Source organism: Arachis ipaensis, chromosome B4, assembly GCF_059453495.1.
Source record: "Arachis ipaensis isolate K30076 ecotype BB chromosome B4, ASM5945349v1, whole genome shotgun sequence".
Lineage (NCBI taxonomy): Eukaryota > Viridiplantae > Streptophyta > Magnoliopsida > Fabales > Fabaceae > Arachis > Arachis ipaensis.
In genome coordinates, this window is record NC_142439.1 from 97507413 (window position 1) to 97521803 (window position 14391).

General features: G+C 38.7%; 2 non-coding genes across 2 annotated transcripts; both read left to right on the top strand.

Annotated features, from left to right (window-relative positions):
- Nucleotides 1–4436: 4436 nt before the first annotated feature.
- LOC148568494 (small nucleolar RNA R71) lies at nt 4437–4544 on the top strand. The gene has a single exon (XR_015882357.1). It is a non-coding gene; the product is annotated as a small nucleolar RNA R71 (small nucleolar RNA).
- An 8910-nt stretch (nt 4545–13454) lies between these two features.
- LOC148568495 (small nucleolar RNA R71) lies at nt 13455–13562 on the top strand. Its single transcript, XR_015882358.1, has one exon. It is a non-coding gene; the product is annotated as a small nucleolar RNA R71 (small nucleolar RNA).
- Nucleotides 13563–14391: the final 829 nt, after the last annotated feature.

Sequence of the window (14391 nt, forward strand, 5' to 3'; positions counted from 1 at the left end):
ATAAATGCCACAGACACATAACTGAGTGAACCTTTTCAGATTGTGACTCAACTTTGCTAAAGTCCCCAATTAGTGGTGTTCAGGGTTCTTAAGCACACTCTTCTTTTTGCTTTGGACCTCGACTTTAATCGCTCAGTCTCAAGTTTTCACTTGACACCTTCACGCCACAAGCACATGGTTAGGGACAGCTTGGTTTAGCCGCTTAGGCCAGGATTTTATTCCTTTGGGCCCTCCTATCCACTGATGCTCAAAGCCTTGGATCCTTTTTATTACCCTTACCTTTTGGTTTTAAGGGCTATTGGCTTTTTCTGCTTGCTTTTTCTTTTTCTTTCTCTCTCTCTTTTTTTTTCGCCATTTTTTCTCTTTTTTTTTTCTGCAAGCTTTGTATTCACTGATTTTTCTTGCTTCAAGAATCAATTTTATGATTTTTCAGATCATCAAATAACATTTCTCCTTTTTCATCATTCTTCAAGAGCCAATATATTTAACATTCATAAACAACAATTTCAAAAGACATATGCACTGTTCAAGCATTCATTCAGAAAACAAAAAGTATTGTCACCACATCAAAATAATTAAACTAATTTCAAGGATGAATTCGAAACCATGTCCTTCTTGTTCTTTTGTTTTTAGAACAGTTTTCATTTAAGAGAGGTGATGGATTCATAGGACAATTATATCTTTAAGGCATAGACACTTAGACACTAATGATCATGTAATAAAGACACAAACATAAATAAAACATAAAGCACAGTAAACAAAAATAGGAAATTAAGAACAAGGAGATTAAGGAACGAGTCCACCTTAGTGAGGGTGGCGTCTTCCTCTTCTTGAAGAACCAATGGTGCTATTGAGCTCCTCTATGTCTCTTCCTTGTCTTTGTTGTTCCTCCCTCATAGCTCTTTGATCTTCTCTAATTTCATGGAGGATGATGGAGTGCTCTTGGTGCTCCATCCTTAGTTGTCCCATGTTGGAGCTTAATTCTCCTAGGGAAGTGTTGATTTGCTCCCAATAGTTTGTGGAAGGAAGTGCATCCCTTGAGGCATCTCAGGGATTTCATGGTGAGGAATTTTCTCATGCTCTTGTTGAGGTCCATGATCTCTTGTTTGCTCCATCCTTTTCTTAGTGATGGGCTTGTCCTCTTCAATGAGGATGTCTCCCTCTATGTCAATTCCAGCCGAATTACAGAGGTGACAAATGAGGTGAGGAAAGGATAACCTTGCCAAAGTGGAGGACGTGTCAGCCACCTTGTAGAGTTCTTGAGGTATAATCTCATGAACTTCCACTTCCTCCCCAATCATGATACTATGGATCATGATGGCCCGGTCTATAGTAACTTCAGACCGGTTGCTAGTAGGAATGATTGAGCGTTGAATAAACTCCAACCATCCTCTAGCTACAGGCTTAAGGTCCAGTCTTCTCAATTGAACCGCCTTGCCTCTTGAGTCAACTTTCCATTGAGCTCCTTTTACATATATGTCCATGAGGACTTGGTCCAACCTTTGATCAAAGTTGACCTTTCTAGTATAGGGGCGTGCATTTTCTTCCATCATTGGCAAGTTGAATGCCAGCCTTACATTTTCTGGACTGAAATCTAACTACTTCCCCCGAACCATGGTGAGCCAATACTTTGGATTCGGGTTCACGCTTTGATCATGGTTCCTAGTGATCCATGCGTTTGCATAGAACTCTTGAACCATTAAGATCCTGACTTGTTGAATGGGGTTGGTGAGAACTTCCCAACCTCTTCTTTGGATCTCAAGTCGGATCTCCAGATACTCATTCTTTTTGAGCTTGAAAGGAACCTCAGGGATCACTTTCTTCTTGGCCACAACTTCATAGAAGTGGTCTTGAGGGACCTTTGAGATGAATCTCTCCATCTCCCATGACTCAGAGGTGGAAGCAATTGCCTTCTCTTTCCTCTTTCTTGAGGATTCTCTAGCCTTAGGTACCATTGATGGTTATGAAAAAACAAAAAGTAATGCTTTTTACCACACTAAACTTAAAATGTTTGCTCGTCCCCGAGCAAAAGAAGAAAGAAAGAAAGAGAAGAAGAAAAAGAATGGAGGAGAGGGAGAGATGTGTGTATTCGGCCAAGGGAAGAAAAAAGGGTTGTGTTGTGTGAAAATGAAGAAGGAATGAGGGGTTTATATAGGAGTGGGGGGAGGTTTAGGGTTCGGCCATTAGGGTTGGGTTTGAGAGGGAAAAGAGTTTGAATTTTGGAGGTAGGTGGGGTTTATGGGGAAGAGGGGATGGATGTGAATGGTGAAGAGGTGATGGGGAAGAGTGATTGAGGTGATTGGTGAAGGGTATTTGGGGAAGAGAGTTATGAAAATGTGTGAAGAGGAGAGAAGAAGTGGTGGGGATCCTGTGGGGTCCACAGATCCAGTGGGGTCAAGGACTTAACATTCCTGCTCCAATTAGGCGTGTAAAACGCCCTTGCTGTGCAATCCTGGCGTTTAACGCTAGACTGCTGCCTATTTTTGGCGTTAAACGCCCAAAAGTAGCCCGTTTCTGGCGTTTAACGCCATGTAGATGCTTGTTTTTGGCGTTAAACGCCAGAAAGATTCTTGTTTCTGGCGTTTAAACGCCAGAATGCTCCTCCACCAGGGTGTGCTTTTTTTTTTTTGCTGTTTTTTATTTTGTTTTTGATTTTTTTTTGTAGTTTTTGTGACTCCACATGATCATCAACCTAATAAAACACGAAATAAAAATAAAAAATAAAATAGATATAATTAAATAACATTGGGTTGCCTCCCAACAAGCGCTTCTTTAATGTCAATAGCTTGACAGTGAGCTCTCATGGAGCCTCACAGATGTTCAGAGCATTGTTGGTACCTCCCAACACCAAACTTAGAGTTTGACTGTGGGGGCTTTGGTTGACTCTGCAGTGAGAGAAGCTTTTCATGCTTCCTCTCCATGGTAACAGAAGGAGATCCTTGAGTTTTAAACACAAGGTTGTCCTCATTCAGTTGAAGGATCAACTTTCCTCTGTCCACATCAATCACAGCTTTTGCTGTGGCTAGGAATGGTCTTCCAAGGATGATGGATTCATCCTCATCCTTCCCAGTGTCTAGGATTATGAAATCAGCAGGGATGTAAAGGCTTTCAACCTTCACTAACATGTCCTCTACTTGTCCATAAGCCTATTTTCTTGAGTTGTCTGCCATCTCTAATGAGATTCTGGCAGCTTGCACCTCAAAGATCCCAAGTTTCTCTATTACAGAGAGTGGCATTAAGTTTATTCCTGACCCCAGGTCACACAGAGCCTTCTCAAAGGTCATGGTGCCTATGTTATAGGGAATTAGGAATTTACCAGGATCCTGTTTCTTTTGAGGTAATTTCTGCCTATCCAATGCATTTAGTTCATTGGTGAGCAAGGGAGGTTCATCTTCCCAAGTCTCATTACCAAATAATTTGGCATTCAGCTTCATGATTGCACCAAGGTACTTAGCAACTTGCTCTTCAATAACGTCTTCATTCTCTTCAGAAGAAGAATACTCATCAGAGCTCATGAAGGGCAGAAGGAGGTTCAATGGAATCTCTATGGTCTCTAGATGAGCCTCAGATTCCTTTAGTTCCTCAAAGGAAAACTCCTTATTGGTCACTGAACGTCCCAGGAGGTCTTCCTCACTAGGATTCACGTCCTTCTCCCCCCTTGTAGGTTCGACCATGATGGTCAAATCAATGGCCTTGCACTTTCTCTTTAGATTTTCTTCTGTATTGCTTGGGAGAGTACTAGGAGGAGTTTCAGTGACCCTTTTACTCAGCTGGCCCACTTGTGCCTCCAAATTTATAATGGACGACCTTGTTTCATTCATGAAACTTAAAGTGACCTTAGATAGATCAGAGACTATATTTGCTAAGCTAGATGGATTCTGCTTAGAATTTTCTGTCTGTTGCTGAGTGGATGATGGAAAAGGCTTGCTATTGCTAAACCTGTTTCTTCCACCATTATTAAAGCCTTGTTGAGGCTTTTGTTGATCCTTCCATGAAAAATTTGGATGATTTCTCCATGAGGGATTATAGGTATTTCCATAGGGTTCTCCCATGTAATTCACCTCTGCTATTGCAGGGTTCTCAGGATCATAAGCTTCTTCTTCAGAAGATGCCTCTTGAGTACTGTTGGATGCAGCTTGCATTCCATTCAGACTCTGAGAAATCATATTGACTTGCTGAGTCAATATTTTGTTCTGAGCCAATATGGCATTCAGAGCATCAATTTCAAGAACTCCCTTCCTCTGAGGTGTCCCATTACTCACAGGATTCCTTTCAGAAGTGTACATGAACTGGTTATTAGCAACCATGTCAATGAGTTTCTGAGCTTCTGCATGCGTTTTCTTTAGGTGAATGGATCCACCTGCAGAATGGTCCAATGACATCTTTGATAACTCAGACAGACCATTATAGAATATATCCAGGATGGTCCATTCTGAAAGCATGTCAGAAGGACACTTTTTGGTCAGTTGCTTATATCTCTCCCAAGCTTCATAAAGGGATTCACCGTCCTTCTGTCTGAAGGTTTGAACATCCACTCTAAGCTTACTAAGCTTTTGAGGAGGAAAGAACTTGGCTAAGAAAGCCGTGACCAGCTTATCCCAAGAGTTCAGGCTATCTTTAGGTTGAGAGTCCAACCATATTTTAGCTCTATCTCTTATAGCAAACGGGAAAAGCATAAGCCTGTAGACCTCGGAGTCAACCCCATTGGTCTCAACAGTATCACAGATCTGCAAGAATTCAGTTAAGAACTGAAAAGGATCTTCTGATGGAAGTCCATGAAACTTGCAGTTCTGTTGCATCAGAGAAACTAATTGAGGCTTTAGCTCAAAATTGTTTGCTCCAATGGCAAGGATTGAGATGCTTCTTCCATGTAAGTTGGAATTTGGTGCAGTAAAGTCACCAAGCATCTTCCTTGCATTGTTATTATTTTCGGCCATGTCTCCTTCTTTTTCGAAATTTTCAGTAAGATTTTCTCCAGAGAGTTGTGCTTTAGCTTCCTCTTCAGAGTTCTTTCAGGTTCTGGATCAGCTTCAACAAGAATATTCTTGTCCTTGTTCCTGCTCATATGAAAAAGAAGAGAACACAAAAGAAAATATGGAATCCTCTGTCACAGTATAGAGATTCCTTATGTAAGTATAAGAAGAGAAGAGTAGCAAAAGAAAAAGATAAGAATCCAAACACAAGGGAGAGGAGTGGGTTCGAATTTTTGAGTGAAAGAGGGATGTTAGTAGATAAATAAATAGAAGAGGATGAGAGATGAGAGAACTTCAAAAATTAAATAAATTAAAATAAAGTATTTTTGTTTTTAATTTGAAATTAAAGTTACAATTCGAAAACTTAAAAAAAATAAAATTAAATCTAACTAAAACTTAAAACAAATAGTTAATTGAAAAGAAATTTTGAAAAAGAGGAAGGTGATTTTCGAAAATTAGAGAGAGAATTAGTTAGGTAGTTTTGAAAAGGATATGATTGAAATAGTAAACTTTTAAAATCAAACAAAAAGTCAAGTAGTTAATTGAAAAAGATTTGAAAATCAATTTTTGAAAAGATAAGAAGTTAGAAGAGATTTTGAAATTGATTTTGAAAAAGATGTGATTGAAACTTATTTTGAGAAAGATTTGAAAAAGAAATTTAAAAAGATTTGATTTTGAAATCAAAGTTGATTACTTGACTAACAAGAAACTAAAGAGATATGATTCTAGAGTTTAAAGATTGAACCTTTCTTACTAGGCAAGTAATAAACTTAAAAATTTTGAATCAATCACATTGATTGTTAGCATTAATTTCGAAAATATGAAATAGAAATCAGAAAAAGATTTTGAAAATAAATTTTGAAAATTTCGAAAAATATGTAAAAATAAATGAAAAAGATTTAATTTTTGAAAAAGATTTGAAAAAGATAGAATTTTTAAATTGAAAATTTGACTTGACTCATAAGAAACAACTAAATTTTAAAAAGTTGTGAAAAGGTCAACTCAAATTTTCGAAAATTTATGAGTGAAATAAGGAAAGTAATTTTTTTATTTTTGAATTTTTAATGAAGAAAGAGAAAAACATAAAATTGATGCAAAACATAAAAATTTTGGATTAAAATAAAAGATGCATGCAAGAACACTATGAGTTTCAAGATGAATACCAAGAACACTTTGAATGTCAAGATGAACACCAAGAACTTATTTTTGAAAATTTTTAAGAAAAGAAAAACATGTAAGACACCAAGCTTAGAAATTTTCAATGTTGAGACATTAATAATTCAAAAATGCATATGAGAAACAAGAAAAGACACAAAACAAGAAATTTTAAAGATCAAACAAGAAGACTTACCAAGAACAACTTGAAGATCATGAAGAATGCAATGCATGGAATTTTGAAAGTTTTAATGAAATTAAAAAGATGAAATTGACACCAAACTTAAAAATTGACACAAGACTCAAACAAGAAACACAAAATTATTTTTAATTTTATGATTTTATTAAATTTTTTTTGGCATTTTTCGAAAATTATTTGGAAAAAGCAAAATAAGGATTTCAAAATTTTTAATAGGAATTCCAGGAATCTTGCAATGTTAGTCTAAAGCTCCAGTCTAGGAATTAGACATGGCTTACTAGCCAGCCAAGCTTTCAGTGAAAGCTCTGGTCCAAAACACTAGACATGGCTAATGGCCAGCCAAGCTTTAGTAGATACAAATCAGACATACAACAGCTGATACTTCATTCAACTTGCTTCTGTGCTGATGAGTGGAAGCCTCAATCCAAAAAAGATAGACATGGCTTTACAGCCAGTCAGGCTTCAACATGTTTCATGAAACTCTAGAATTCCTTCTTAAAATTTCTGAAGAACATAGAATAATTTATATATATATATATATATATATATTTTGAAGATTTTTCGAAAATAAGAATAATAAAAATAAAAGCTTAAAATTAAGATAAAATTACCTAATCTGAGCAACAAGATGAACCGTCAGTTGTCCAAACTCAAACAATCCCCAGCAACGGCGCCAAAAACTTGGTGCACGAAATTGCGATCATCAACAATGGCGCCAAAGACTTGGTGCTCTAAAACATGAATCACACTTTGTCACAACTTTGCACAACTAACCAGCAAGTGCACTGGGTCGTCCAAGTAATAAACCTTACGTGAGTAAGGGTCGATCCCACGGAGATTGTCGGCTTGAAGCAAGCTATGGTCACCTTGTAAATATCAGTCAGGCGGATTCAAATGCTTATGGTGAATTGATAATAAAAATATATATAAAATATAGGATAGAGGTACTTATGTAATTTATTGGTGAGAATTTCAGATAAGTGTATGGAGATGCTTTGTTCCTTCTGATTCTCTGCTTTCCTATTGTCTTCATCTACTCCTTCATACTCCTTTCCATGGCAAGCGTTATGTAGGGCATCACTGTCGTCAATGGCTACATCCCATCCTCTCAGTGAAAAGGGTCCAAAATGCGCTGTCACAGCACGGCTATTCATCTGTCGGTTCTTGATCTTACTAGAATAGGATTCAATAATCCTTTTGCGTCTGTCACTACGCCCAGCACTCGCGAGTTTGAAGCTCGTCACAGCCATCCCTTCCCAGATCCTACTCGGAATACCACAGACAAGGTTTAGACTTTCCGGATCTCAAGAATGGCCGCCAATAATTCTAGCCTATACCACGAAGACTCTGATCTTATGGAATGGAGGGCTCGGTTGTCAGGCGAGGCAACCATGCATCATGAACCAGGAGGCTAAGAGATATGCACTCAAGCTATCGCTAGTAGAACGGAAGTGGTTATCAGGCACGCGTTCATAGGTGAGAATGATGATGAGTGTCACGGATCATCACCTTCCTCAAGTTGAAGAACAAGTGTATATCTTAGATAAGAAATAGGCTTGAATTGAATAGAAAAACAATAGTACTTTACATTAATTCATGAGGAACAGCAGAGCTCCACACCTTAATCTATAGTGTGTAGAAACTCTACCGTTGAAAATACATAAGAACAAGGTCTAGGCATGGCCGAATGGCCAGCCTCCCAAAATGGCATATGAATTCGAAAATAGGAAAAAAGACCTCTAGTACAATAGTAAAAATTTCTACTTATACTAAACTAGTTACTAGGGTTACAGAAATAAGTAATTGATGCAGAAAATCACTTCCGGTTCCACTTGGTATGTGCTTGGGCTGAGCATTAAAGCTTTCACGTGCAGAGGTCTTCCTTGGAGTTAAACACCAGTTTGTAACCTGTTTCTGGCGTTTAACTCTGCTTTGCAACATGTTTCTGGCGTTTAACTCCAGAATAGGGCAGAGAGCTGGCGTTGAACGCCAGTTTGCGTCGTCTAAACTCGGGCAAAATATGGACTATTATATATTGCTGGAAAGCCCTGGATGTCTACTTTCCAATGCAATTGAGAGTGCGCCATTTGATGTTTCGTAGCTTCAGAAAATCTACTTTGAGTGCAGGGAGGTCAGAATCCAACAGCATCTGCAGTCCTTCTTCAACCTCTGAATCTGATTTTTGCTCAAGTCCCTCAATTTCAGCCAGAAATTACCTGAAATCACAGTAAAACACACAAACTCATAGTAAAGTCTAGAAATGTAATTTTTATTTAAAAACTAATAAAAATATACTAAAACTAACTAAATTATACTAAAAACTATGTAAAAACAATGCCAAAAAGCGTATAAATTATCCGGTCATCACAACACCAAACTTAAATTGTTGCTTGTCCCCAAGCAACTAAAAATAAAATAGGATAAAAAGAAGAGAATATACTATAAATTCCAAAATATCAATGAAATTTCGCTCCAATCAGATGAGCGGGACTAGTAGCTTTTTGCCTCTTGAATAGTTTTGGCATCTCACTTTATCCATTGAAGTTCAGAATGATTGGCATCTATAGGAACATAGAATTTAAATAGTGTTATTAATTCTCCTAGTTCAGTATGTTGATTCTTGAACACAGCTACTTTATGAGTCTTGGTCGTGGCCCTAAGCACTTTGTTTTCCAGTATTACCACTGGATACATAAATGCCACAGACACATAACTGAGTGAACCTTTTCAGATTGTGACTCAACTTTGCTAAAGTCCCCAATTAGTGGTGTTCAGGGTTCTTAAGCACACTCTTCTTTTTGCTTTGGACCTCGACTTTAATCGCTCAGTCTCAAGTTTTCACTTGACACCTTCACGCCACAAGCACATGGTTAGGGACAGCTTGGTTTAGCCGCTTAGGCCAGGATTTTATTCCTTTGGGCCCTCCTATCCACTGATGCTCAAAGCCTTGGATCCTTTTTATTACCCTTACCTTTTGGTTTTAAGGGCTATTGGCTTTTTCTGCTTGCTTTTTCTTTTTCTTTCTCTCTCTCTTTTTTTTTCGCCATTTTTTCTCTTTTTTTTTTCTGCAAGCTTTGTATTCACTGATTTTTCTTGCTTCAAGAATCAATTTTATGATTTTTCAGATCATCAAATAACATTTCTCCTTTTTCATCATTCTTCAAGAGCCAATATATTTAACATTCATAAACAACAATTTCAAAAGACATATGCACTGTTCAAGCATTCATTCAGAAAACAAAAAGTATTGTCACCACATCAAAATAATTAAACTAATTTCAAGGATGAATTCGAAACCATGTCCTTCTTGTTCTTTTGTTTTTAGAACAGTTTTCATTTAAGAGAGGTGATGGATTCATAGGACAATTATATCTTTAAGGCATAGACACTTAGACACTAATGATCATGTAATAAAGACACAAACATAAATAAAACATAAAGCACAGTAAACAAAAATAGGAAATTAAGAACAAGGAGATTAAGGAACGAGTCCACCTTAGTGAGGGTGGCGTCTTCCTCTTCTTGAAGAACCAATGGTGCTATTGAGCTCCTCTATGTCTCTTCCTTGTCTTTGTTGTTCCTCCCTCATAGCTCTTTGATCTTCTCTAATTTCATGGAGGATGATGGAGTGCTCTTGGTGCTCCATCCTTAGTTGTCCCATGTTGGAGCTTAATTCTCCTAGGGAAGTGTTGATTTGCTCCCAATAGTTTGTGGAAGGAAGTGCATCCCTTGAGGCATCTCAGGGATTTCATGGTGAGGAATTTTCTCATGCTCTTGTTGAGGTCCATGATCTCTTGTTTGCTCCATCCTTTTCTTAGTGATGGGCTTGTCCTCTTCAATGAGGATGTCTCCCTCTATGTCAATTCCAGCCGAATTACAGAGGTGACAAATGAGGTGAGGAAAGGATAACCTTGCCAAAGTGGAGGACGTGTCAGCCACCTTGTAGAGTTCTTGAGGTATAATCTCATGAACTTCCACTTCCTCCCCAATCATGATACTATGGATCATGATGGCCCGGTCTATAGTAACTTCAGACCGGTTGCTAGTAGGAATGATTGAGCGTTGAATAAACTCCAACCATCCTCTAGCTACAGGCTTAAGGTCCAGTCTTCTCAATTGAACCGCCTTGCCTCTTGAGTCAACTTTCCATTGAGCTCCTTTTACATATATGTCCATGAGGACTTGGTCCAACCTTTGATCAAAGTTGACCTTTCTAGTATAGGGGCGTGCATTTTCTTCCATCATTGGCAAGTTGAATGCCAGCCTTACATTTTCTGGACTGAAATCTAACTACTTCCCCCGAACCATGGTGAGCCAATACTTTGGATTCGGGTTCACGCTTTGATCATGGTTCCTAGTGATCCATGCGTTTGCATAGAACTCTTGAACCATTAAGATCCTGACTTGTTGAATGGGGTTGGTGAGAACTTCCCAACCTCTTCTTTGGATCTCAAGTCGGATCTCCAGATACTCATTCTTTTTGAGCTTGAAAGGAACCTCAGGGATCACTTTCTTCTTGGCCACAACTTCATAGAAGTGGTCTTGAGGGACCTTTGAGATGAATCTCTCCATCTCCCATGACTCAGAGGTGGAAGCAATTGCCTTCTCTTTCCTCTTTCTTGAGGATTCTCTAGCCTTAGGTACCATTGATGGTTATGAAAAAACAAAAAGTAATGATTTTTACCACACTAAACTTAAAATGTTTGCTCGTCCCCGAGCAAAAGAAGAAAGAAAGAAAGAGAAGAAGAAAAAGAATGGAGGAGAGGGAGAGATGTGTGTATTCGGCCAAGGGAAGAAAAAAGGGTTGTGTTGTGTGAAAATGAAGAAGGAATGAGGGGTTTATATAGGAGTGGGGGGAGGTTTAGGGTTCGGCCATTAGGGTTGGGTTTGAGAGGGAAAAGAGTTTGAATTTTGGAGGTAGGTGGGGTTTATGGGGAAGAGGGGATGGATGTGAATGGTGAAGAGGTGATGGGGAAGAGTGATTGAGGTGATTGGTGAAGGGTATTTGGGGAAGAGAGTTATGAAAATGTGTGAAGAGGAGAGAAGAAGTGGTGGGGATCCTGTGGGGTCCACAGATCCAGTGGGGTCAAGGACTTAACATTCCTGCTCCAATTAGGCGTGTAAAACGCCCTTGCTGTGCAATCCTGGCGTTTAACGCTAGACTGCTGCCTATTTTTGGCGTTAAACGCCCAAAAGTAGCCCGTTTCTGGCGTTTAACGCCATGTAGATGCTTGTTTTTGGCGTTAAACGCCAGAAAGATTCTTGTTTCTGGCGTTTAAACGCCAGAATGCTCCTCCACCAGGGTGTGCTTTTTTTTTTTGCTGTTTTTTATTTTGTTTTTGATTTTTTTTTGTAGTTTTTGTGACTCCACATGATCATCAACCTAATAAAACACGAAATAAAAATAAAAAATAAAATAGATATAATTAAATAACATTGGGTTGCCTCCCAACAAGCGCTTCTTTAATGTCAATAGCTTGACAGTGAGCTCTCATGGAGCCTCACAGATGTTCAGAGCATTGTTGGTACCTCCCAACACCAAACTTAGAGTTTGACTGTGGGGGCTTTGGTTGACTCTGCAGTGAGAGAAGCTTTTCATGCTTCCTCTCCATGGTAACAGAAGGAGATCCTTGAGTTTTAAACACAAGGTTGTCCTCATTCAGTTGAAGGATCAACTTTCCTCTGTCCACATCAATCACAGCTTTTGCTGTGGCTAGGAATGGTCTTCCAAGGATGATGGATTCATCCTCATCCTTCCCAGTGTCTAGGATTATGAAATCAGCAGGGATGTAAAGGCTTTCAACCTTCACTAACATGTCCTCTACTTGTCCATAAGCCTATTTTCTTGAGTTGTCTGCCATCTCTAATGAGATTCTGGCAGCTTGCACCTCAAAGATCCCAAGTTTCTCTATTACAGAGAGTGGCATTAAGTTTATTCCTGACCCCAGGTCACACAGAGCCTTCTCAAAGGTCATGGTGCCTATGTTATAGGGAATTAGGAATTTACCAGGATCCTGTTTCTTTTGAGGTAATTTCTGCCTATCCAATGCATTTAGTTCATTGGTGAGCAAGGGAGGTTCATCTTCCCAAGTCTCATTACCAAATAATTTGGCATTCAGCTTCATGATTACACCAAGGTACTTAGCAACTTGCTCTTCAATAATGTCTTCATTCTCTTCAGAAGAAGAATACTCATCAGAGCTCATGAAGGGCAGAAGGAGGTTCAATGGAATCTCTATGGTCTCTAGATGAGCCTCAGATTCCTTTAGTTCCTCAAAGGAAAACTCCTTATTGGTCACTGAACGTCCCAGGAGGTCTTCCTCACTAGGATTCACGTCCTTCTCCCCCCTTGTAGGTTCGACCATGATGGTCAAATCAATGGCCTTGCACTTTCTCTTTAGATTTTCTTCTGTATTGCTTGGGAGAGTACTAGGAGGAGTTTCAGTGACCCTTTTACTCAGCTGGCCCACTTGTGCCTCCAAATTTATAATGGAGGACCTTGTTTCATTCATGAAACTTAAAGTGACCTTAGATAGATCAGAGACTATATTTGCTAAGCTAGATGGATTCTGCTTAGAATTTTCTGTCTGTTGCTGAGTGGATGATGGAAAAGGCTTGCTATTGCTAAACCTGTTTCTTCCACCATTATTAAAGCCTTGTTGAGGCTTTTGTTGATCCTTCCATGAAAAATTTGGATGATTTCTCCATGAGGGATTATAGGTATTTCCATAGGGTTCTCCCATGTAATTCACCTCTGCTATTGCAGGGTTCTCAGGATCATAAGCTTCTTCTTCAGAAGATGCCTCTTGAGTACTGTTGGATGCAGCTTGCATTCCATTCAGACTCTGAGAAATCATATTGACTTGCTGAGTCAATATTTTGTTCTGAGCCAATATGGCATTCAGAGCATCAATTTCAAGAACTCCCTTCCTCTGAGGTGTCCCATTACTCACAGGATTCCTTTCAGAAGTGTACATGAACTGGTTATTAGCAACCATGTCAATGAGTTTCTGAGCTTCTGCATGCGTTTTCTTTAGGTGAATGGATCCACCTGCAGAATGGTCCAATGACATCTTTGATAACTCAGACAGACCATCATAGAATATATCCAGGATGGTCCATTCTGAAAGCATGTCAGAAGGACACTTTTTGGTCAGTTGCTTATATCTCTCCCAAGCTTCATAAAGGGATTCACCGTCCTTCTGTCTGAAGGTTTGAACATCCACTCTAAGCTTACTAAGCTTTTGAGGAGGAAAGAACTTGGCTAAGAAAGCCGTGACTAGCTTATCCCAAGAGTTCAGGCTATCTTTAGGTTGAGAGTCCAACCATATTTTAGCTCTATCTCTTACAGCAAACGGGAAAAGCATAAGCCTGTAGACCTCGGAGTCAACCCCATTGGTCTCAACAGTATCACAGATCTGCAAGAATTCAGTTAAGAACTGAAAAGGATCTTCTGATGGAAGTCCATGAAACTTGCAGTTCTGTTGCATCAGAGAAACTAATTGAGGCTTTAGCTCAAAATTGTTTGCTCCAATGGCAAGGATTGAGATGCTTCTTCCATGTAAGTTGGAATTTGGTGCAGTAAAGTCACCAAGCATCTTCCTTGCATTGTTATTATTTTCGGCCATGTCTCCTTCTTTTTCGAAATTTTCAGTAAGATTTTCTCCAGAGAGTTGTGCTTTAGCTTCCTCTTCAGAGTTCTTTCAGGTTCTGGATCAGCTTCAACAAGAATATTCTTGTCCTTGTTCCTGCTCATATGAAAAAGAAGAGAACACAAAAGAAAATATGGAATCCTCTGTCACAGTATAGAGATTCCTTATGTAAGTATAAGAAGAGAAGAGTAGCAAAAGAAAAAGATAAGAATCCAAACACAAGGGAGAGGAGTGGGTTCGAATTTTTGAGTGAAAGAGGGATGTTAGTAGATAAATAAATAGAAGAGGATGAGAGATGAGAGAACTTCGAAAATTAAATAAATTAAAATAAAGTATTTTTGTTTTTAATTTGAAATTAAAGTTACAATTCGAAAACTTAAAAAAAATAAAATTAAATCTAACTAAAACTTAA